Source organism: Phoca vitulina, unplaced genomic scaffold, assembly GCF_004348235.1.
Source record: "Phoca vitulina isolate PV1807 unplaced genomic scaffold, GSC_HSeal_1.0 scaffold46, whole genome shotgun sequence".
Lineage (NCBI taxonomy): Eukaryota > Metazoa > Chordata > Mammalia > Carnivora > Phocidae > Phoca > Phoca vitulina.
Window position 1 is genome coordinate 1,451,962 of NW_022589749.1, and position 24,576 is coordinate 1,476,537.

Sequence of the window (24,576 nt, forward strand, 5' to 3'; positions counted from 1 at the left end):
TTTCTCAGACCGACGTTCTTGCTATTTCTGCCATCATGTGCCACACAGCTTATATTTTTTCTTTAAAAAAATTACAGAAGTAACAAAAACAGTGTTGTATGTACATAAAGTAAAAAAAAAAAATAGAAAGAAAGTCCCCCCCACCCCCCATTAACTAGCCCTTCCCATCCCTATTTCCCAGAGGTAACCTATAGTACCAGTTGGGTGTATGTCTTTCAAGATCTTAGATAATGCCACAAATAATACATGTTATTATAAGAAAGTCAGAAAATGCAGATAAGCAGAAAGCAAGATAAGGTGCCATAACTCAGAGATAACCGGGGAGAACATGCTGATGTATTTCCTTCCTGTGCTCTGTATGTGTATGTGTGTGTGTGTGTGTGTGTGTGTGTGTTTTCAGAAGACACATTTATTGCCTGCCTGTCATATGACCAGCCCTGTGGGAAAAACAGATAAGACCCCTCCCTGGCCTCTGGGTCCCACAGTCTTAGTGGTAACAGAAGAGTTGCCGCCTTTTCTTTGCCATTCCAAGGACTTCTGTCTTCGTTTTTTCTGTGGGGCAGTATGATGGGTCGGGAGACCCTTAAGAGGGGTGGAGGGTGGACAGTGTGCCCATTTCCTGCGGATGAGGGCCCATGTGAAGTCCTCACATTTCCTGTCTGATACAGTTCCCGTTCTACAGATGAGGGGACTGAGGCTGCAGGAGGTGAAGTTGCTTTTCCCAAGGTCACACAGCTGTGGTGTGGTTGGCCCTGCCTCTCAGCCCTCACGTGCTACAGCCCTCCTAGGAGTGGTCAGTCCTTGTCCGCAGAGAAGTGGGGTGAGTCCGTGACGGCAGGGCTGTGGGAGGGCTGGTGTCACCGGGAAGGTCGGAACACAGCCTTTAGAACTGGGTAGATCTGGATTTGAATCAGCCACTTCCAATCTGTGTCCTTGGGCAAGCGATTTCACCTCTCTGAGCCTCAGGACGTCTGTTAAATGGGCATCATTATTATCCTACTTGCCTCGTAGCGTCATTGTGACAGTAAAATGGGCTGGTGTCAGGGAAGTGAGCCTATAAAATGCTCAGCACAAAGCAAATTGCTCGATAAGTGTTACCAATTGTTGTTACTCTGAGTGCTTCCAGGAAGCCTTTGATTCAAGGACAGTTAGGTCTCCAGTAGGATGAGGGGACACCCCCTCCCTGCCAGGGGCTGTGGCTCTCCTTTTGTTTCTGATTGCCTTCGGGCACAGGCTGCTGGCACCACTGTTCCAGGCACTTTGGAAAAAAACAAAACCTTCTGTTCCTCCAGAACCCTTTGGAAAAAAACAAAACCTTCTGTTTCCCCAGAACCCTTCGTCTGAAATCCTCTCTGTTCTCTGCTTTCCTGATACTAACCTGTCCGGTGCCTGACATGGGGCCTGACACTCAGTAAATAATTGTTGAAGATTGAATAAAAGATGGAAACATGAAAGGCCTGGCAGATAGAAAGAGTCAGTTGGGGAATGTTGACTACTTCACTTCTCCGGGCTTGATGACCATCTCTGTATAATGAGGACAATACTACCCACCTCACTGGATTATTGGGAGAGTTGTGCGATGCCATATATAATGTGTGGGGCCCAGCGATTGTAGCTGCAATTTCTCTCACCTCTCCTTTGCCCTTCCTTGGGGACTTCCCACACCAGAAATGCACACTTTTCCACATGGGGGTCACTTGGTTGAGTTGCACAAGGGGTAGGCACTCTTTCGTGTTCTGATCACTCCCTGATGCTTAGGGGAGAACATTCGGGCATTTCACCTGGCAGCCGGCAGCTTCACCTTCAAGGTCCTGTCCCGTTTCCTTTTAGCTTTGTCCCTAACCACTCCCGCCCACCTGTGGCCTGGCCTTCCGCTCCCCTAAAGCACTCTGCCTCCCCCTTCCATGTTCTTTTTATACATTAGAACTCTGAAATGGTTCAACGGTGTGAAAATTAATAAAAGGAAACCTCTTTAAAATGGAGTCAGGAGGCCAATAGGGGAAAGGCTCATGCCCTATCACTTACGGTCAATTGCAAACCCAACAGGAAGAGAGACACTTTGTAAGTCATACTATATTACCCCCGTGGGAGGAAAAGTTATCCCCTCCCCCAGCAGCAGCCCAGCCAATGAGAGACTGTCACAACTCAGCCAATGAGAAGCCGCTACACTTCAAACTCCCAGTTTCTTCCAATGGCCTTCTTGTTTACAACAGCCTTCCCAATTCTCCCGCCCCCCCCCCCCCCCATAAAAGAGACTTTCTCTTCTTTGTTCTGGGCGCCTGCCTATGGTTGTAGGCATAGCTTGCTTGTCCTGTAGGTTGCTTGGGTCAGCTTCCTCATCTGAAACGTGAAGAAAAAAATCCCTACCTCCCAGTTTGGAGGAAACATAACCATATTTAATATACTGATTCCAGTGACAGGCCCCCAGCATATTAGTAGCTGTCATCATCATCATCATTATTTTCTATGGACATCCTCTCATTTCCTCACAGTTCTGTTCAAACAATTCCGGTTCTCTTACAGAATTTAGTGCAAAAATGGCTGGATCATTCATCCTGAATTGCGATTCTCTTGCCATTCCTGAATAAACCCATTTCTGCTGGTAAAATAACTGACAGTTTTATTTTTAAGTTTAACAACAGCAAAAACTAAATAGGCCCTGGCAGTCACACCAGATGGGATATTTGTTCAGAATTCACAAATGTCCTAGTTGATCAGTTTTGCTGAACAGAGCAAATTGGATCCAATTCAGCCTGGACATAATGTTGGCCAACAGCCATAAGGGACTAGAACCACGGATTTCCTCCACTGACGCAGCAGGGGGTCTATGGAAACAACAGTGTGACTAACCCGAGTTCTCTAGTCACTCATCCATCTGCAGAGCAACCCTATGAGAGAGGATGGTATCACTGGTTCCATTTCACAGATGGAACAACTGAGGCTCAGATAAACTACTAAGCAGAAAACTGACTTGGAGAAAATTGGCTTCAAACAAAAGATGCATCTATTCTCTTTGACATGTGGGAAGTGTGTGAAAATGTTGGGTTTGCCCCATTGGGAACTGGGATGCTAAATCTGATTTTAGCTCTAAAGCTCAAGTGTCACACAAGATTACTTTCCCTCAGGACCAACTGGAGGCAGAATTAGAACATGAGAAGACTGCAGAAGGGATCTTCTTATCTGATAATGAAAAAGTATTTTCAGCTCTGACAATGTCTAGGGATTTTTACCAAAAATGGAAAGCATCTTGAGTAGATGAATGATCCAGCCATTTTTGCACTAAATTCTGTAAGAGAACCGGAATTGTCTGAACAGAACTGTGAGGAAATGAGAGGATGTCCATAGAAAATAATGATGATGATGACACCTACTATTTTGCTGGGGGCCTGTCACTGGAATCAGTATATTAAATATGGTTATGTCTTCTCCAGACTGGGAGGTAGGTATTTTTTTCTTCACGTTTCAGATGAGGAAGCTGACCCTCAGAGAGGTGAAGTGACCTACCTGAGGTCACACAGCTGGTCAATGGCAGAGCTAGGATTCAAACCATGATTTGTGCGAATTTAAAGCCCACTCTCGAGGCGCCTGGGTCGCTCAGTCGTTGGGCGTCTGCCTTCGGCTCAGGTCATGATCCCAGGGTCCTGGGATTGAGCCCCGCATCTGGCTCCCTGCTCCGCGGGAAGCCTGCTTCTCCCTCTCCCACTCCCCCTGCTTGTGTTCCCTCTCCCTCTGTGTCTCTCTCTGTCAAATAAATAAATAAAATCTTAAAAATAAATAAATAAATAAATAAAAATAAAGCCCACTCTCTTCCTATATCCAGCCCTGGGCTAGGTCCCTGGGATTCCTATGTGAGAGCAGATTCCAAAGTGAAGTAAACATTGCTAAGAGAGTCCTTCAAAATAGGGTTGGGAGGATGTGGAGGAAGCTGGTCCTCTGAACTCTCCTGTTGCAATTCTTGGAATACCAGAACTCTTGACTTTTGTCAATTGCAGCTTGTCAGTTGCATCTCCACCACCTCCTAAAACACATCTTTCTACTTAGGACTGAAATAGAGATAATGTAGCATCTATTAATTAAATGGCCAATTGTTAGGTAGATGGTCAGTTTAACCCTGTCAGTACCAATCGTCATTCTTTCAATGGAACCTTGTGGCTTTTGCCTTTATAAGCCTTCACTCCCAGCTTGCAAGGTCTGTCACCTCTGCCCGGGATCTGAGCTCAGGGTAAGCGGTTTGCTGTGCTCTGATGCGCCTGTAGGCTGCAGACCCTCCTGGCTCCTACCCCCACCGCCCTCTCCAATCCATCCTGAGGTTTAGCTTTCGGAAGAATAATGAGCAAGTCTCCTTCTACAGTTGCTGTCCGGTGGGAACAAGCAAGATGCCCTCCCAGGAACCAGCATCATGAGCACAGCAAACATAGCCTTCCTGGGCCTGATGCCCCACAGCAGTGGCGGGGTGCGGGGGCCCCTCACGTTCTGCTTGGTAACCCAGACCCTGTTCTTTGCCACTCATTTTCTCCCACTGGGCCAGGAGCTGGTACAGCCCAGGGCTGATCAGCAAGTTCTAACACGCTGGGAGTTAACTCGGACGGTCCGAAAATTCTCATTTAAACTTCACCTGAACAACCGGCTCATAATGACAAGAGCGGCTATTTATTGATACATTTTAGATGCTTCCCATATACAACACCTGTTGGATGCTTTCTCTAAATAATCTGTGTACTGAAAGAGCAGGACTTACGGGGTACAGTCATCGAGCTACTTCTGTTTCTCCCCCAGTTGTGCAATCACAGGACTGACCCTCTCTCTCTGTGAATGAATGTCGGACAGACTCTTTAGCTCATCTGCTTATTTGTGGGTTATAAAAACATCTTTGGCAGTTCAGTGATCCCTATGTCCAGTCTGGTGCAAGGGTCAAACCCCTGGGTTTTGGGGCACCTGGGTGGCTCAGTCGTTAAGCGTCTGCCTTCGGCTCAGGTCATGATCCCAGGGTCCTGGGATCGAGCCCCACACCGGGCTCCCTGCTCAGCGGGAAGCCTGCTTCTCCCTCTCCCACTCCCTCTGCTTGTGTTCCCTCTCTCCTGTCTCTCTCTGTCAAAAAAAACCAAAAAACAAAAAACAAACCCCTGGGTTTCATTTGCTCAGGCTTGCTGCCAGCAGAAGCTGCAGTGGGAAAGGGACCAGTCAGCTTCTTGAGCTGCCGTTAAGGGGGTGGTAATTCTGCCCTCCAACCCGACCCAAGCCAGGCTGCCCTGCGTCTCCGAGGTGGGCGAGGGTGCAAGGGGGGATAAGAGGAGAAGGTTGCTCGTGACTGGACTACTATGAGCTGGGCTCTGCAGGCTAGTGCTCTCTCCTGGGCTGCTTGCATGAACTCTGAACCTCTGTCTCCACTGGCTCCAAAACAACAAAACCTTTGTGGGAAGTAGAAAAAAGGTCTGCCCTGCCTTCAGATGCAGCCTCTGGGTGCTCAGTTTGGCTCATGGATGCTGTCTTTTGCAAGTTAGGAAAAGCCTTCTCCTTCTCTAGGTTTTTGCAAGCCCACATCGGTGTGCATACCCTGAGAGCGGAGCGTGGCTGGATTTCTGCAACAAGCACCCTCTTGAACCAGCCCCCCTTTTTCAGTGCACCAAGTGCGCATCCGTCTGCAGGGACCCTGGGCGCACATCTCTCACCTGTGTTTGTCTGGCATTAGAAATGTTCTGACTGTCCAGTAATGATGTTCCCTCTGGCTTTGGTTGTTCGAGGTCTGTCTCCATGGGCTGGGGGCTCATCATTCCTCTAGAGGGCCTTATTAGGCAAAGCATCTTTCAGATATCCCTGGGTCAGCGCTCTCGCTCTCTCTCTTTGCTTCTCCTTTCCCAAGGAAAACACTTTGGTGGGAGAGCAGCTGCTTGTCAGACTGCAGCCTTCTTCAGCCTGCCTTGCATCTCTTAGATTTCTCAGGCACAAGTCAGATTCCAGCCCATAGGGACTCCAGTCTTCAGAGGATGCAACTCATGTTCCCATGTGTTCCCCTCTAAGCTCCTTCCACTAGGCTGCCGGTGAGGGGGGCACAGCTCTTCCTGCCCCTGTGGGGTTGGGGAGAGAACAGTGACGCTCCATCCACTCTCTCTAAAGAAATCATCCTTCCCATTCCCTACTCTCCTCGAATTTGGTGAAAGGCTAAGGGTCACGAAATAGTTTGCCAGTCCTGTTGGGGGTCTTGTACCTGTCTTTGGAACATGGGAACACTTGGTACATACCGTTTCACTCTTGGCTTGCTTAGGGGACCCAGTCCAAACTGGGACAATGTGTCACCCACCAGCAGAAGTTGTCAGTACCCCTTCAGGACTCCCCACATCAGAGCAGAAAGGCCAACTTCCCTCTGCTAGTATCCGCATCTGTGTGCCTGGGGTTTTCTCTGAAGATGAGGAAGGCAGGCCTGCCCACTCCCAAGGCAGACCAAAAGTGCTAGGCAGTGAACAGCCCCCAGGAGCAGCCCTCAGCGAATGACTGATGGGAGTCAGTGTCTAAAATTCCCAGATCTCTCACTAAGCTAATACCGAGACCTGTGTTCTGTGTGGTTTCCCAGAGTCGCCCATGGGATGAGTTCTGGAGCCCACAGTGGTCGCTGGCTTGATCACAAATCCTTACTTGGTTTCTTTCTCTCCCTGCCTCTTTCTCCCACTTCCCCTCCATCATCTCCCAAATAAACTGCTTGCACTCAAATCCTTATAATCCTTATCTAAAGGTTCCTTTCTGGTGGAACCCCAACCAAGACAAAGTCCTGTTACACATGACACCGCCCCGTATCACTTAGCACAACCCTGAGCCTCTCCGAGTCTTGCAAGATAAATGTCTTCTTTTCTCCATCGAGGAGGCAGAAGATCCTAGGGGTGACGTGGTTTAACCGTCAAACATGGTAGGACTGGTATTCAATCTCCAATCCGTATTTCTCCAAAAATCTGCTCTTTCTCCCATACCGCTCTGCTCCCAGGAGCTATCAGCTGTTCCCTCCAGCCAGTAAAACACGGTCCTTTAAGTGGCCTCTAGCCTCAGAGTAGATTCAATCTAGCATGCTTTTAATGTTCACAATCTTGGTTCTGAACCATGTGCCCAAATGGCACTCTTCACTCCCCACTTCATCCTGCTCTTAATCTTCCCAACTTCTAGTCTTAACTTGCTGCTGGGTGCTGTCCTCCTGGTCCTTGTCTGTGGTCCACCATCAAGCCCCATTGCTTAGACTCATCTTGAGCTTTTCCCCGTGGACTGAGTCCCGAGACTCCTGGCTGTGGCACTGTCCATTATGGATGCTGTTCTGGTTGGTTCATATCATGGCTGTCCCCGTATGTCCTCTCTCCTCTATGCCCTACCAGTCCGTAGCCTTAGCTGGAGCAAAATGAATCGTCATCCATTGCTCAGAATGAGAAAGCACATCCAGAACATTGGGCATACACACTTGCTGAGCAAACCTGAGTGCTTTTCAAGAGAAGTTGGGTACCACTGCTGGGAATTGCCTAAGTGGGAAGATTTTAATTGTTCCCAGGCTCGTCGCATCCACCTAATTTCCTCTAACGAGCACACACAAAGCAACGAGGAGAGGTGCAGGATTGGATGGCAATTCAATGCCTCATAATGCCAGATGAATTGTGGTGCCTGCTCCACAGTATTGCATTTGCCGATGTCTGGGAGACAGTCTCCATGGATGCTAATTCAATTATGCTGAAACATAGAAGGAAATTGTCAGCTAAATTGCTGCCACACTGCCAAGCTGCACCTAGCCCCTGTCCCCGGTGCTGTTTTCCTGCTGATTGAGCAGCAGACGGCCCTTGAAGTCTGAGAATGACCGGGGGCTGTGTCCTGCTTGCTATGGCTACTTGGTTCTTCAGGCAAACATCCCATCTTAGTCCTCCAAATAGAGGGGGAAAAAATAGTGGTTTTTTTTGTTGTTGTTCATCTTTCCCTTGCTTCCTTTCTCTCATGAAACACCTCTTGTTATTTATCCATCCGTTCATTTAACAACAACGAAAACATGTGACTTTGAAAGAAAATATATTACCCAACCAGTCAATCTTGACTGAGCACCAACTATGTGATAAGCACTATCCCAAACACCGGGAGCACAGCAGGTAACAAAATGGGCAAAAATCCATGTCTTCAGCAGTTTATTATTCTCTCTCACCTTCTAAGGAGGTAAGATTCTTTTTACTCTCAAGGCCTTCTTTGCTTTCTGGGATCCAGAGAATGAATGGGTGAATGGGTCAAAAGAGACAGGAGGGCCAAGTTAATTATAGGAGAAAAGGCTGCATCAGAAGAGAAGAGCATGAACTATGGTTTGGTTAGGTTTGGAGAGTTTAGGAAATTGACAAAGGAGAAGAATTTGGTGGAGTGAACTGTGGGAACAGCAATGGGGAGAAGAAAGTGGATTTCAAGTTTTGCCTTGTTTCCTGGAGACAATGCATCTGGGCTCTGTGGTATTTTTTGAGAGACTTCAGTAAATGCAGTTTTCAAATTATGGGGTTTTTTCTTTTAAATAAAGAGAGGGGTGCCTGGCTGGCTCAGTTAGGGGAGAGTGAGACTCTTGATCTCGGGGTTGTAAGTTCGAGCCCCATGTTGGGTGTGGAGATTACTTAAATAAATAAAACCTAAAAAAAAATAAAATGAAACAATCAATCAACAAGTACTTATTGAGTACCTACCATGTTCCAGGTATGACAGATGCAGTCTTTGCCTTATCGGGCTTACAGTTTTGAGGGAAAGACAGACAAGCACGTGATGGGTACACCAGAGGGGGTGACACTTCATTTGGAAAGACAGATAAGGCTTCATCAAGCAAATTTGATTTATGCTGAACCCTGAAGGAATTGGAGTTTGTCAGGCAAAGAGAGGGGGTGCGGTGTATGGATGGTTTCAGACCCAGGTAACCACTTTTGAGAAAGCTTCATGGGATGGAAGACTACCATTCACTTGACCATAGGTGCCCCATCGAAAGAAGCAATGCTGGGAACTCCTCCAGATTCTTCCCAACACCCAGCTTCCAGAAAGCAAAGAAAATGGAATGTTCTCAGGTGAATTTCTATAGTGGGAACATGAATCTGTTTCATTGCCCCTCTGTGGCTGATGGGGCTGGGGCAGGGGAGTTAAACTGCTCCTCAGACCAGTTGTCTGACTATCAGAACGGGGGTTTCTTTGCATGAGGTTCTGTGTTATGGTGACTTCAGGGCTGAAGCAGGCTAGCCAGGCTTTGTATGGGTTACATTTATTAGGCACCTACGATGTACCCAGTTCTGTGCTGAGTACTAGGAAACAAAAGTGAGGAGCAGATATGGTCCAGTTCCTGCCAACGTCAGGTAGAAAGGCTCTCACAAGGAAGACGTATGGTCAAGTAACAAGGCATTGACAGTATCTTCATGTCCTAGGAGGACATGTCCTAGGACATTTTCTCACACGTGAACGTGAGAGTTAGAACACCCAGCTTGAAGGACTCCAGTGAGCATTCAAGATAACCTGTGTGTCACCATCCTGATGAGCAAGCAGCACGTGATAAGGTACCAAAAAGGAGGCGGCCTTCTTTTCCTCCCTGTCCCTGGATGAGGCCATGGTGAGCTAGGCTTTCTCGGCCGCTGGGTAAAATCTCGAGCAACCTCCATCCCTTCACTGGTTCTTCCTGTATGATAAAACACCTTGCAGTCATTTCCACTCCCAGAATAGTTCTGTCTCGGTAATCAAAATGCCCACTCTTAAGTCATGGTTAAAAAATCTGCATCGAAGCTTTTTCCCACACAAACCAACTGTAAAAAAGACATTTCTGAAATTGGAAAAAATTGGAGAAATTTGAGCACTGACTGAATTCGTAGATGAAATTAGGGGACTCTTGTTAATGGTGTAATGGTAAATGTGGTATGTGGAGTTTGGTGTTGAATTCCTAAAGATGAAATAAGGTGATGTCTGAGATTTGCTTTTCAACAACTGGGGGCAATGGGGCAATGGGTTGGGGTGTAAGTGAAATAAGAATGACTGCTTTTATTATTTTATCTTATTATTTCCCTTTCTTTTGTAAATGGTTGAAAACTTCCACAAAAAAAAGTTTTAAAAATGTTAAAGCATCTCCACAGAGCAGCCACATATGATTGGCAGGTTGTGCAGCACCTAAGACTAGTGGCTTTGGTTCATATCGTGGACATTGTGGATCTGTGTATTTATTATGACAGACTTTTGACCGATAGCAGTGGTGTGTAGTGCTAATAAAATCAGTATATGTGGTAGCTGACTTCTGTGATGACCCCCCCAGTTATCTCCCTCCAGGTATTTACACCCTGTGTGACCTTCTACCTTTGGGGCTGGACCTAGTGACCTGCTTCTAACTAACAGAATATGGTCAAAGTCATGGGATGTCACTTCTGAGATTAGATTATAAAAGACTGACTTCTGGGGCACCTGGGTGGCCCAGTAGTTTAAGCGCCTGTCTTCGGTTCAGGTCATGATCTCAGGGTCCTGGGATCGAGCCCCACATCAGGCTCCCTACTCAGCGAGGAATCTGCTTCTCCCTCTTCCTCTCTCTCTGCCCCTAACCCCGTGCAAGTTCTCTCTCTCTCAAATAAATAAATACAATCTTAAAAAAAGAAGACTGATTTCCATCTGGCTGGCACTCTCCTCTTTGCTTTTTCTCTTTCTTATTCTAATGAAGCAAGCTTCCATGTTGAATTTTCCTATGGAGAGGCCCACACGGCAAAGAATGAAGAGTGCCTTTGGCCAACAGCCCTCCAACAACCATGCAAATGAGCTGGGAAGTGGATCCTTCCCTAGTTAAGCCTTCAGATGAGATCACAGCCCAGCTGATACCTTGACGGCAACCTGGTGAGAGATCCTGAGCCAGAGGATCCAGCTAAACCGTGACTTTAGACTCCTGATCCATAGAGACCATGAAGTCATAAATGATGTTTTAAACCACCAAGTTTTGGAAAAATTTGTTACACAGTAATAGGTAGCTATTACAATATATTAGGACAAATTTCAGGTACATGGAAGTAAAGCTTCTTGCAGGGGGCGCCTTTTTCCAGTTAAAAGGCGTAGTGTTAGTGTGGGTTAGTAGTAGTTCTGCTTTGCCCCTTTCTCAACTCAGACATTGGAGAAGGAAGTTGGATTCCCTAAGTCCCTACCTCCTCCCTGCTTCCTGGCCAAGGGCCTGAGGGAGCAGAGGGGCAATTGGTGAGGGCGGGAAAGGGCTTCTGTGGCCAGTACTGTCTGTCACAATTTGGTGTTGGTACAGTCTGCTTGGCAGGTATTTAAAGTTCCTCTGGGTTTGGCAGGTGTTCAAAACTGAGTCTATTCCTCCAGGTGCATTGTGGATTTTGGGGGGCCCCCTCTAGTGCCTTCTGCATGGCACAGTCCCCTGACAGGGTAGAGATTTTTAGTTTCCTCCCATCCTTGCCAGCTCCCATGCCAGGTGGGAGACATTAGTGCCCCTCTCTGCTGCTTTTGGGCAGGATACTTTTTTTTTTAAATTCTTCTCTTCCATTTATTTATTTATTTTTAATTGTATTATGTTATGTTAATCACCATACATTACATCATTAGTTTTTGATGTAGTGTTCCATGATTCATTGAGTATAACACCCAGTGCTCCATACAATACGTGCCCTCCTTAATACCCATCACCAGGCTAACCTATCCCCCCACCCTCTCCCCTCTAGAACCCTCAGTCTGTTTCTCAGAGTCCATAGTCTCTCATGGTTCGTCTCCCCCTCCGAATTCCCCCCCCCTTCATTTTTCCCTTCCTACTATCTTCTTTTTTTAACATATAATGTGTTATTTGTTTTAGAGGTACAGGTCTGTGATTCATCATTCTTACACAATTCACAGCGCTCACCATAGCACATAACCTCCCCAGTGTCCATTACCCAGCCACCCCATCCTTCCCACCCCCTACCACTCCAGCAATCCTCAGTTTGTTCCTGAGATTAAGAATTCCTCATATCAGTGAGATCATATGATACCTTTCTTTCTCTGATTGACTTATTTCGCTCAGCATAATACCCTCCAGTTCCATCCACGTCGTTGCAAATGGCAAGGCAGGATACTTTTAAGATGGCTTGATCCCAGCAGATACCTCTATCCAGTTGACTCCTGGGAAACTCATGCATCCTTGGCACCTGCTTCCACTGCTACCCCCTCTCTCCTTCTTAAGTGGGACTGAGCCTCACTTCTCACTGGACTACTCCCTTCAAAAATTCTCTCCCCGGTTTTCAACTCAACCTTTTTATGCCTTGGAGGTGGGTGTTGGACCAAGGGTTACAAAACTATTTTCGTCTAGAATCTTTGCAAGGCCAGCATCTTGCTCTGAAATGTCAGGTGTTTGAACGTTTCATTTTACTCTTGGCTTCAGGTGAAGCCAAGACCCAAAGCATCCCATTTTAACATCCTCTTATGCACAGAAAACAGGCCCAGAGTTGCTGTTCAATGATGGTGGTTGTCATTTTGTATCTTGTTGTGGGAATTTGATTGCACCGATGGACCCAATCAATGTTCTTCCTGTATCCACACTCTGCCCTGTGACTTTGTAGTCCCTCCCTTCAAGGGATGGGCTCTGTTTCCCAAACCTTAAATTTCATTTACGCTTGTTGTTGATTTGACCAACAGAACACAGCAGAAGTGTCATTATACATTTCCTATGCTTGGGATCAAGAGCCCCTGCATAATGTTGGCTCTTCTCTTGGAACCCTTCTGCTCCCCTGTCAAGAAACCTGTGGGTAGGATGAGTGATTTTGTGGAGAAATACCGAGCCAGCCCAGTTGTCCTCAACAAGTGAGACAGCCCAACCAAGATCAGCAAAGCCACCTAGCCGACCACAGGGACATGGGTGAACTCCACTGTATTCAGCTCAGATGATTGGAAATGCCCACTTGACCCACTGACATGCGGTTAAAAATTTTTATGCTGTGCCACTGAGGTTTTGTGGTTCTTTGTTATGTGGCATTATGGTGGCAGTAGATAGCTGATGCAATTGTACAGGGAGAGCTAATGAGGGAGTTGTGTTCGAGAAGGGCCCTCTCAAGTACCAGGTGACAAAGCTGACTGCCGGCTGGACCTCGTCATCTGTGTACCTCTCTCCCAGAGGAAGAGTGTTTTCCTTCCTTAGACATACTCAGCTTCGGCCCAGATAGATTCCTCCTGGGCTTGTCAAAACCTTCCAGAACACAGTACTGCAAACAGGGCTTCCTTTGGCAGCTTGTTAGGATAATTGAAATGTGGGTGGAAGCTCATTAAGCTCCACTTCGTCAACATTCTTCCTTCCAGGCCCGGGGAAGCTGCGAGTTCTGTCACATCCCATTAGCACCGTGTCTGGGTGGTTTCTACACCTTTCCAGGCAAATCAAACACACAGGGTCCACATTCAAGGGAAAAATGCATTTATTCCCGCAGAGAGGGGTGTGTTTATGGAAATTTAAAGATGGATACATCTGGCTGGGCTCGATGATGAGAAAGAGAGTGAGAATACCTAAAAAAAATGCTTGGGGGGGTAAGGAATGCACTTTGCTATTGTATGTATTAAAAAGCTGGCATCTGAAGCCTTCTCTGGACATCCCCAAGTCCCCTTCTAGTCTCATCTCCTGCTGGCCCCCTACAAAACCCTATTTTATGGAAAGGATTTTAGAACCGAAAATATGTTTGTTCACATCCTGACTGGGCCCCTTCAGTAACAGTAACAGTGATGTTAACTTTTCCTGAGTATATTTTCTTTGCCAGGCTCTGTGCTTAGAGTTTTATACAAATAATCTCATTTAATCCTGGACAGGAAGCTCCCTGAGGTCAGAGATGATGCCCATTTTGTTCCCTCCAGTATATATCAAGCATGTAACACAATTCTTGACATTAGATGTCCAGTACACGTTTAGCAAACAAATGAATGAAGGACAGTCTTGTGGGCTAGCAGTAATTACCCCTATCTCTAAAAATGGAGGATCCAGAACTAACCCAAGCTCCCGTAACTAGTAAAAGTGGTGGGAGAGGCCTAAGGCAGGAAGGCTATATTTTCAAGGGTTGCTTTCCTGACAATGACATGAAGCAAAGAGGATAAACACGTCAGAAATTACCTGGTACACAATAAGAGCACAAAGGTTAGGTTTCTGATGTTTGTTGTTTGTTTATTTTTGTGTCTTTGTTTTCTATGAAAGTGGATGTGAAGAGAGGGGTGGTAGAGACCCAGAGGGGGCCTTGTGGCTCCACAGAACCAACACAACCTGGGTTCAAATCTTGACCCCCACTGCATAATGGCCACATCATTTGGTTGAAGCCATGTAAAATTCAGGTGGTCCAGTGTCCTGCATGATATTCCTGAAGCTGTGACGAGAACTCCCAGGAACATGGGGGCATGAAATTCAACACGCTCATCATTAAATGCTTCCCACCAACAAACACCATATGCTCGCGCAAATCAATCAACAATTAGTTTTTTAAAAAAAATGTAACAACATGAAACCTGCATTATACAATTGTTTTCAAGATGCAATTAAGATAATGCTCAACGATGCCTAGCACCTGGTAAGTGCTTAATAATAATAGCAAATAATAAGTAATGCTTACTGAGCACATACCATATGCCAGGGCTTTAAACGCATCATCTCGTTTAATGTTCTTATCAAATCGATGAGGTAGATACTGTTAATTGTCCCATTTTAGAGTTGAGCAAACGGAGGGACAAAGAGGTCAAATAACTTGTCCAAGGTTAAACATCTAGTAAGAGGGCTAGTTTGTCTTTGGACTGGACACATTCTCTGGAGGAGGGGTGGGAGGGCAGAGCCCAGAGCCACTCAGAGCTGGCACCAAACCCCAGTCTTTTGTAAGCCTGAGCTTGGGTGGCTTCTGGCTTGAGGAGTCTCTGGCATTCCCGGCATTTGTAAGAAGCTACTGTTGTGGTCCACTGATTAGGAGGGGTCTGAACCCCCTTGAAAGGGATACTATGATGATCTTCAGTGCAGAGGAAATGTTACTTCACCAGCATTATCCTTAAAGGGGCATTGTGTTCTAGCAACTGCAAGAAGAAAATCTCCGAGGAGGATTATTTCAAATAACTGTGCTCTGATCAATTAAATCTGGGATTGGCTAGGTTTCATCACACTAGTCAACCCTGTTCTGTTGGCTATAACTGGTTGGAAATCCTTATTTTAGAAGGATTTCGGCAAAGACTAATGTGTTTGATATAGGTATGTATGCCATATATTACTGACCCTGCATCATTTATATGCCTTGAAGGGGTACCCTAGGAGGGCAATCACACTTCCCTTTGTCAAAGTTTCAAGGGGTGTACGTCGTGGGTGCAATTACATATTTACACAAAGAAGTGCCGCTGTGTCATTTGAGTAGTCATTTTATGAGTTTTATTCAGACTTGTCACTGAAGCTCCATGACATGACCAAGTCTTTCTCTATTCTCATATTGGGTAGAAATTATTTCCAGTATCTAGAAAAGGAAACAAAGTTTCAGAGAGGTGAATGAGCTTGCTCAAAGCTGCACAGTACCAAGGGCAGTTTTTTTTTTTTTTTTAATATTTTATTTATTTGTCAGAGAGAGAGTGAGCACAAGCAAGGGGAGTGGCAGGCAGAGGGAGAAGCAGGCTCCCCGCTGAGCAAGGAGCCAATGTGGGACTCGATCCCAGAACCCTGGGATCATGACCTGAGCCGAAGGCAGACGCTAACTGACTGAGCGACCCAGGCGCCCCACCAAGTGCAGTTTTGACACACAAGCAGGAACTGATAAGTTATACGTTGATTGATCAGCTAGTAAGTGGCAAAACCATTTAGGCTGTAGGTTTTAGGCTTTGAGACTCATGCTTATTCTTTGGCATGACAGATGCCTCTGATGGGGGCCTAGGGCTGTGCTCAGATATCATGGTAAACACAGAAATAAGTAGCAAACTCAATGCTTAAGGAACTGCACAGTCTTACAATCTCTCTCTCCTCCCTTCCAACCCTCAGAGACAATTCCAAATCTTCTGGAAAGAGAAAGAAAGGGTCACTGCATTTTATTTGGCTACAAAGCACTAAATGGCAAATTGCCTTTCCATTTTAAATTGCTGGCACCATCAGATTCACTATGAATACAAGTGCATCTTCTGGGGGTAATAGCCATTTTTATGCTGCTAATCTAGAAAAAGGAAATACGGCTCAGAGAGCAGGCTGATGATAAGTTGGGTAACAGTCCCGAGGCTGATGTGGTCTGGAGAAAACCATGAGTCTCTCTAGGCCTGTTTTCTCCATCAGAAATTATATTCCATCTGTGTCTTGGTAACCACAGCAGGGAAGAGTGAAGAAAACCTAATAAGGAGTCTTCCAGCAAACTTAAAGTTTCTGTGCCAAAACATAATAATGAGAACTCTGCATGAGAAAGTCCCTTTGTGTTAGCAATATGTCCCCTCAATTTGTTCAGTGCCCAAAGCTCTTTCAAAGACCTGCTTCTCACGTGATCGTCCCAATGAACCTGCAGGTTGGTGAGATGGTGGGCGGAGGGGCCCAGAGTCATGCAGGCCCAAAGGGGGGCAGAGCCAAGTCTCCAGTACACAGCAAGCTGGGGGCTCGGTTGCAGCAGTGCATTACTGAGAAGGAAAGCTTGGGTTAGGAGCCCCTCCCAACAAAGTGAATGTTTGTTGAATGAATGCAAGCACTTGAGTAAGATGGTGGGTGAATGAGCCCCTGGAAGCCTTTCTGGGGGCAATTTTGCTGAGCCTTTGTGACACCTTAAAAATATAAATTCCCGGGCGCCTGGGTGGCTCAGTTGGTTAAGCGACTGCCTTCGGCTCAGGTCATGATCCCGGAGTCCTAGGATCGAGTCCCACATCGGGCTCCCAGCTCGGCGGGGAGCCTGCTTCTCCCTCTGACCCTATCCCCTCTCATGCTGTTTCTCTCTCTCTCTCTCTCTCTCAAATAAATAAATAAATGAAATCTTTAAAAAATAAATAAATAAATAAATTCCCTCTGGCACCATTTATTCCCCTTCTTAAGAATTTATCCCAAGGAAATAATCAGATAAGATGAAGATGTGATATGCAGACATATATCAATATTATCTATAGGAGCTGGAAAAGGGCATATGACCTAAATATCCAGCTGTAGGACATTGGTTTAAATAAATGAATCGATAAATATATAATTGATGACATGCCTCTGTTCTGGGCTTTAAAACTGTGATGAATATCTTCTTTTTTGATGAACAGAAGTAAGAGCGTGTATGGTGGCTTAGCTATAGTGATATTTATTGCAGCTTTAAAAGAGCAAAAAGAATGTAAAGTTAAATGTCCAACAACAAGGTTCTAGGTGTGCAGACACACTGGAATACTACAGAGTTTTTTTAAAGTAATGGTGCACATGGATATTTATGGACATGAAGAGAGGTTGACAATATAGAAGTTAGGTGGACGATTCAGGGCAAAGAGTAGGTACAGTATGATCTCTTTCTTACGCTCTATATATCTGTAAGGGTATATGTGAAAATGTTAATAGGGGTTATCTTCGGATGATAGTGGTACACTTTAAAGCAATAATAATTAAAGGTGCTTATGATATGATAATAATTCTCATCATCATGCTCTGACTGTGAGCTCTGTGTGTGCGGCCTTGCGAAGCTCACAGAACTGACCTATTCTGAACACAGCACAGGTATTCCTGCATGAAGGGGATAAGGACCCCAAGCACGGGGCTGGCCTAGAAGGATGAGGCAGAAGGGACAGGGAGGTGCCGAACTTTAACACACACCCACTCTGTGCCAGGCATGACATCACCATCATCATTGATCACTTGATGATCATACATCACTGATGATCATACATCTTCACATTGAATTTTGCACTGATTATTCAGAGTAAATTTTACCTCCCACTCACCTATGTAAAAATCGAAGCTCAGAGAGGTTGAATAACTTCTCCGAGATCACCCAGCTTGCAAATAGAGCCTGCCTGGCTCCAGAATACACTTACTCTCCACCTTGCTCTATTGCTCAGAATAGTTACTTCTCCTGAGCAACAAGGCCATGGCCAAACCCACTGACCAGCAGAGGCCGTAAGAGTTTTGTAGGGCCTGTTTCTCATTAAGTCCAGTCTTGCTGTACAGTGAAGAGGAGGAAGAGTCTGGTGTGAGATCTCAGCATGCTCGTGCCGAGCCCAGCTTCTATCCTCTGGGACAGGGGTACATTGGCAGCTCTCCAGTCCTTGTCTTTGACTTTGCAAATGGACCCATGGCAATCACACCAACTTTGCATAACTGTGAAAATGGACCTTACCTCTCCGCCTCGTTGCGTCCCCTTGGAGTAATCACTTTACCTCTTGAAGCCTCCATTTCTTTACCTATAAAGTGGAGTTATAATGCTCATCTTTATAGGGGTTTTCACGAGTTCAGAAATAATATTTGCAAAACACCTGGCACAGAGTAGGCGACATGATTTACATTTTGTTCTTTCACTCATCCTAAAACTATAGGGGTGATAAAACTCGGAATATACACCTTCGTGAAACTAGCGACATAGGCTAGGCGGATATGCATGCATTTTGGAGCCCCAAGGAGAAGCACTTCAAATCTTCTTTGCCAAATTGAAGTCAGTTCCACCTTAAAATTTCCCTCTGCGAACGTTTGCAAAGGTGGTATTTAATTGATCATAACATCCTCAGACTCTCAGGCAGGCTCTTTCCTCCTCTTGCTCATCACTGCTGATTACTCGAGATATTTTATGTAAACAGAAAATGGTTCCTGCATAATTAGACCCATCCACCCTCCCGCTTCCCCCCCACCCCCACCCCCGTTTGCTCTGCTTCTAGCTTCCTGGGGCTGCCCAGCCACCTCTGAGGCTCATCAGTTGAAGGTCTATAGGAGCTGCTGAGCTCTGAGGATCCCAGGAGACACTCACTGGAGGGCCTGTCACCTGGGGCCACGGAGGCTGCTAATAAAGAGGCAGAGCTCTGCACCCTTTGTTTCTCCCTCTTGGTTCCGTCCGGAGCAGTCACCATGCCATTGCTTCCTGGGCTCACATGCCACCTGTTGCACCCATCAGGAGAGACTCTCTTTTCAAACATAGCTGTCCTGTGTCCCCCTCCTCTGACTTTCTGTGAGGTGACTGCAAAGGGTTCATCTGAAATGAACGGATCTCTGTTTGTGGATTCCATCTAGGTGATGCGTTCTTTCCATAGTAGCTTCCTTGGGTGTACACAATATTAGAATTCCTTGTTTCCATCTTGGTCTCCCTGGCCCCCACCACCCTGCTAGACTGTTCCGTAGACCTCATGGTGTCACTGAGGACAGGGAGTAGACTGTACTGTCTCCTTCCTCTCCAGGGCTTGGTACAATTCTGGGGATTACTAGGTGCTCCATTTGGGGACTTGCAGGAGTTCGGTCGAGAACGTGTGGTCCACAGAGGTAAGTGAGGTTGGATTGTTGAAAGGTTTGGGCTTCATCTTGAAGCTCCTGAGGAGTTTTTCTGTTTTTTTGTTTTTGTTTTTGTTTGTTTTTAGAGAGGGAGGTGTGGGGAAAGGGCAGGGAGATGGAGAGATGGAATCTTAAGCAGGCTCCAGTCAGACACTAGGCTTGGACACACTTAACTCACTGAGCCACTGAGATGCCCCTTAAAGGCCCTGAGGAGTTTTAGGGGGGAGGGGTGGATACCCAAACTTGTATTTTAGGAAGATGGCGCTGGCTGCCGGGTGGAGAGTGGACGAATGGAGACATGAGGACAAGGAGGTTGTTAGAGTGATCCCAGAGACTGCACCTGGATGGGGCGGTGGTCCAGGTGCAAGCGTCTGCTCTAAGCTTGGCAGCCTCTTGTGCTTATTCCAGGCAGATGCTGTTGGGATCCACCTCTGTCCCCTAGGCTTACCCCTTAGACTGTGCAGTTTCTGTGCGCTCTGATGACTTCCTGGGTCTCTCAGCCTCAGGGTGTCCTCTGGCTATGGCAGTGTGCTGGGTATCCCTCAGAGGAGGCAGGAAAAGCCAGAGGAGAGACACCTCAACCCGTGAGGAACAGGAAGAGATGGACAAATACCCCAGCTCCCATGCCCCTCAGTGAGACAGTTGGCAGCATATTGTGCCCTGCCTCCTAGAATTCCCCAGCAGGACCAAGCCCCGGCAGCCCACAGTAGAAACCAGCTCTTTCCTGCGCTCCATATTGGCTGTCTTCCCTTCGCTGTCTCGTGTTCCCCCTCCCCCCTTTCTCATTGCACCTCCTGGGATCACTCCCAAATCAACTCCTTGTACCCACATTCTCATCTCAGGGTCTCTTTTTAGAAGAACCCAAAATAAGACAATGGTATTTTATAAAGAATGGGTAAATATCGATATGCATTCATTCATTCAGTCAGTCAGTCAGTCAGTCACGCTTTACTGTGGTACCTATATTTTAACATCTGTGATTCCTCTCAGAAGAGTACATAGCTCTCTGGGACCCTAAGACCTTCTTGAACTTTCTCAGGTACAGCATCTCATCATTAACACCATTGTCGTGAACAGACCCCAAATGCCAGGATGAGGCCCGGAAATACCCCTGGTTTTAAATTTCGAAAGTCAAGATGCACAGGATTTGGAGGAACTAAATACCCACTCCAGGAGGCGCCGTGGAGAAGCCAGGGGTGAGCAGGAGTGAGGACCCGCCGGAGGTGCCACCCTGTATGCTTCCTTGGCTTGGGAGGATGTAGGTGAATGGTCTAAAGGGAGTGAACTTTATGGGGAGTTGATACTACTTCCCTTTCTTTCTTAGAAAGTATCCTAGCCTTAAAAAAAAAAAATGACTTCAGTTGCCCCAATGTTATTGGCAAAGGGATGCTCTGTAGTTCAAGTTTATTGGGGAAATTTGTAGGGCTTGGCTAAGAATATGTCAGCCAGCCAGCCAGAGTAACCTGTGGTTCAAGGAGGGATGATTTTGCTCCCAGGGGACATTTGGCAATGTCTGGAGACATTTTTTGAGGTCACAACCAGATGGAGGTGCTGTTAGCATCTAGCAGGCAGAGGCCAGGGACGCTGCTAATGCACAGGACAGGCTCCAAAACAAATGTCAATAGTGAGAGATCCGACTTTAGAGAAACCTCGGCATCTCAGCCTCTAGTTTTCCATACAGGCCTGGGGAGGGAAGGACCCTCACAGCGACCAAAGCTTATTATAAAAGGAAATGTGATACCATGGCCATAAATTTAAAAAAAAAAACAAAAAACAGAGTCACCTGTCATGATTAGAAGGTAATCACAATATGAATCCAATGAAAGTCATCAAATATTTGAACACTGGGGAGCTGAGCAGGCTGGGAATCAGAGAGCCTTGGGAGAGTCCCGTTGCCATTCTGGGCTTCCATTTGCTCAGCTATAAAATGGGGTTTGGCCAGAATAGTGTTTCCTGAAAAGTGGTAAGGAGAAAACATTTTATGCAGAGGAGAGAATTTGCAGTTATACACAGAGGCACTATTAAATAGCAATGAATTGCTTGAAATTAATCCCCTTTTTCAATTTCCTTTCATCCCATCTAAACACAACAAGGAAAAAAATCTCAGCTTTGGTGCTCACATGTCTTTAGCATCTTTTAGACACTTGCTAATTTCTCCTTTCATGAAAGACAGAGGAGTAGGACTTTGGTCAAGTTACAGTACTCAGAATTTATTAACATTCTATAATTTCATTGTATTTATTTTATGCTTACCTTTATTCATGTAAAGTGGTGCTGGTTTTCCATTTATAGAGGTTTATAGAAGTTTCCTCTTCAGATACATTTATTTAAGTTCTATGAGCAAATCAATTTAAAAATAGTAAAATAAAAATGAATAGATGGTATGCAAAAATGGAAGAGATTATAAAATTAGCAGATTTTTGTCATCCAAGGAAGTCAGGCTGTCCTTCTAGGGATAACCTTAAAATTGCTCCATTTTTTAATTTCAAAGTTAATAATTTGCAAATAAAATGCAAACACCTGTGCTTTAAATATTATCTTAAAATTGCATAGGACTCTTGAAGTGAGCCAGATGCTATCCCTGAATGCTTTTAGCTATATTAGCCACCCATCCCTCACTGGACTCAGTCACAGTCTTTTTTGTGGGGAATATTTTTTTCTATACCTAACACCATATTTGGCACACAGTAGATGCTTAATAGGTGCCTGTTAGGAAAAATGAATGCAACTCAGAAATCGAAAAGGAAGCTTTTGGTTACTAAGGACAGAAGATTCACCTCAATCTGATTTAACAAAAAAAGAGAAGTGTTCAGGAGTAAGGTGGGCTGTGGCATGTTTTGGTCCAGAGGTTCAGGATGTGATCTGAACTATGACTTCATTTCTCTATAATTTTCTCAGATCTGCCATCCTTTGTGTCCTTGTCCTCAGAAAGGCTTGCCTCATTACAGCAAAATTAGCAGCTGCAGAACCAGATCTCATACCTACACAACAGAAATCCAGGGGAAGCGAGCATCTTTTCCCCAGTATTCCAAGGAAATGTTTTGAGATTCATTCCAGTTGGCCAGTTGGACCATTTTGGGTCACATATCAACCCTCAAATCAATTTCTGAGGCCAGAGGGATGGAATTCACTGATTGGCTTCTCTTAGGTCACATATCCCATGCCTATAGCCAGGAATGGTGTCATCCTCCCCAGAGAATTAAGAGCTGTTGGAAAGAAGTGGGAGGAAGAGACAGATGCTGGGACAGCCTGGCCACATGATGGATGCCCACTCCATCCATGAATGGCAGAATACACTGATAGAGAGTACACTGGTTCATGAACTGTTTGTTATTTGCCATGACAAGATAAACACAGAAATCAAGGGTAAGCATTTAGAAACTTACAGAGCAATTTAACATTTTTTACAACATCCAAGTGTGTGATAGTAGAGTCATCTTATTGAACAGAGTATAGACCGCAAGTTTTGGCTTACGAAGGATTAGGAAAACTAATTAACCTTTCAGGATAACCTGAGAAGCATTGGTTTAGAAACTGTGCCTTGTGGGTTGACCACCTCTGTTAGCAGGTTGCAAAGTCTGAGCTGAAATTCCTAAGACTCATGTAATACTAATGGGTGTAGGACATTGGGAAATTTGGGGTTGAATGAGCCTGATGCCGAGATGTTATGAGCATTCTGACTCATCTGGAGCTGTTTCCAGACACCAATAGGTAGGTCTTGTGGGTCACAAGATGCCAAAAACCTATAGGAAGAAAACATCAAGGAATTGAGAATGATTGGGAATGAAGTCTGGATTTTCAGGCTAGTTCCCTTTGTCTCTTCTGACAATGTCCTGACTACTTATTATGGGTTGCTATAGTGATAGGAGAGGTAAAGGGGATTGTGCAAGGTGGAATTGCAGATTAAGCTTGACAAAACTTGGTTTAACTTTCCTCGTGGGAGTTTAGATTTAAACATCTTGTCACCTGCTGCCATGATACCATAGGCTTTCCTGAGGACAGTAAAGCTCCCGAAAGTTCTGCTAGCAGGGTTCCCTTTGTCCTCATTCCTCAAAGAGCAAGACCTGGTAAGGACAGGTCTTGGTTCTGCTAAAACGAATTATTTCCTTGGGGCTAATATTCCAAAGAATGTTCCTTGGGTTGAGCCCAAAGCCATTGGTGGGGTTGGCCCACCATTATAGAAGGAGACAAAGAGCTACTTCTGAAACCAAGGGTAACTGGAGAATGACAATCCCCACAATCTTGAGTTCCAGCCAGAGAGATTCCTCCCATGTGCAAAGGCAACATGTCAAAAAGGGCTTCCTCTTTCCAGATGAAGTGATCTGATGTCAGGTATTTCCTTGAAAATCCTCTGGAGAGTGGACTATAGATGAAACAAAGTTGGCCAGATATGATGGATACATGGGATTTGTGATACTCTTCTTTTATGTATCTTTGAAATTTCCATAATAAAAAGTTAGAAAAGTTAGAAAATCTAACTTTTCACTAATATAAACAATACAGGAATTAATATTAGTCACTCAACAAGTAATTGTTGAGAATCAACTATGCACCAGGCCCTTTGGTGCTGATTGGGTGATACCCCCATACCGCCAACACACACACCCAGAAGATGGGACCGATTCCTATCTGGTCACCTTTTATAAAGTCCACTGGTTGAAAAATCCTGTGAACAAGAAAAAATTCCAATTGGCTTTCTAGTTTTTTTTAACTAATAAATATGTTACATGACATTACATGTCAGGACATACAATGATTGGCCAACATTTCAGAAAAATCTCTAACATGAATCATACAAAGTTAACACACAGAAATCAGAACAGAGATGACAGAGGAACAGAAAACTAAAGTAAAGCGAAAAGAAAAGAAATACATAATATCCTTTTTGAGTTCAGGGAAGCTATTACATCCATGAAACAAGAAAAGGATACTATCAAAAGGGACAGTAAGAATTAAGAATGAGTTATTAAAATAATTTAAAAGAACATGGATGTCTTGTGATAAATCACTGAGGGTACATCTTTGTTTTGTGCACTTTTCAATATGTATATTATATTTTACAACTTGAAAAGATTAAAAATAGGATAAAACAAATTATACTGCTAAAAAAAAAAATCAATACAGAGGGTGTGAGGAAAAGTTGAAAAAATCTACCATAAGGTGGACCAAAAGATGGAGAGTTGGAAATTAGAAAG

General features: G+C 45.2%; 1 long non-coding RNA gene across 1 annotated transcript in view; it reads left to right on the forward strand.

The window, feature by feature from the left end:
• Positions 1-673: 673 nt before the first annotated feature.
• The window catches only part of LOC116649055, a 37,217-nt gene continuing 13,314 nt past the window's right edge, over positions 674-24,576 (forward strand). The window contains exon 1 of the long non-coding RNA XR_004302611.1: positions 674-820. This is a non-coding gene — a long non-coding RNA (uncharacterized LOC116649055). The remainder of the gene's footprint in view (positions 821-24,576) is intronic.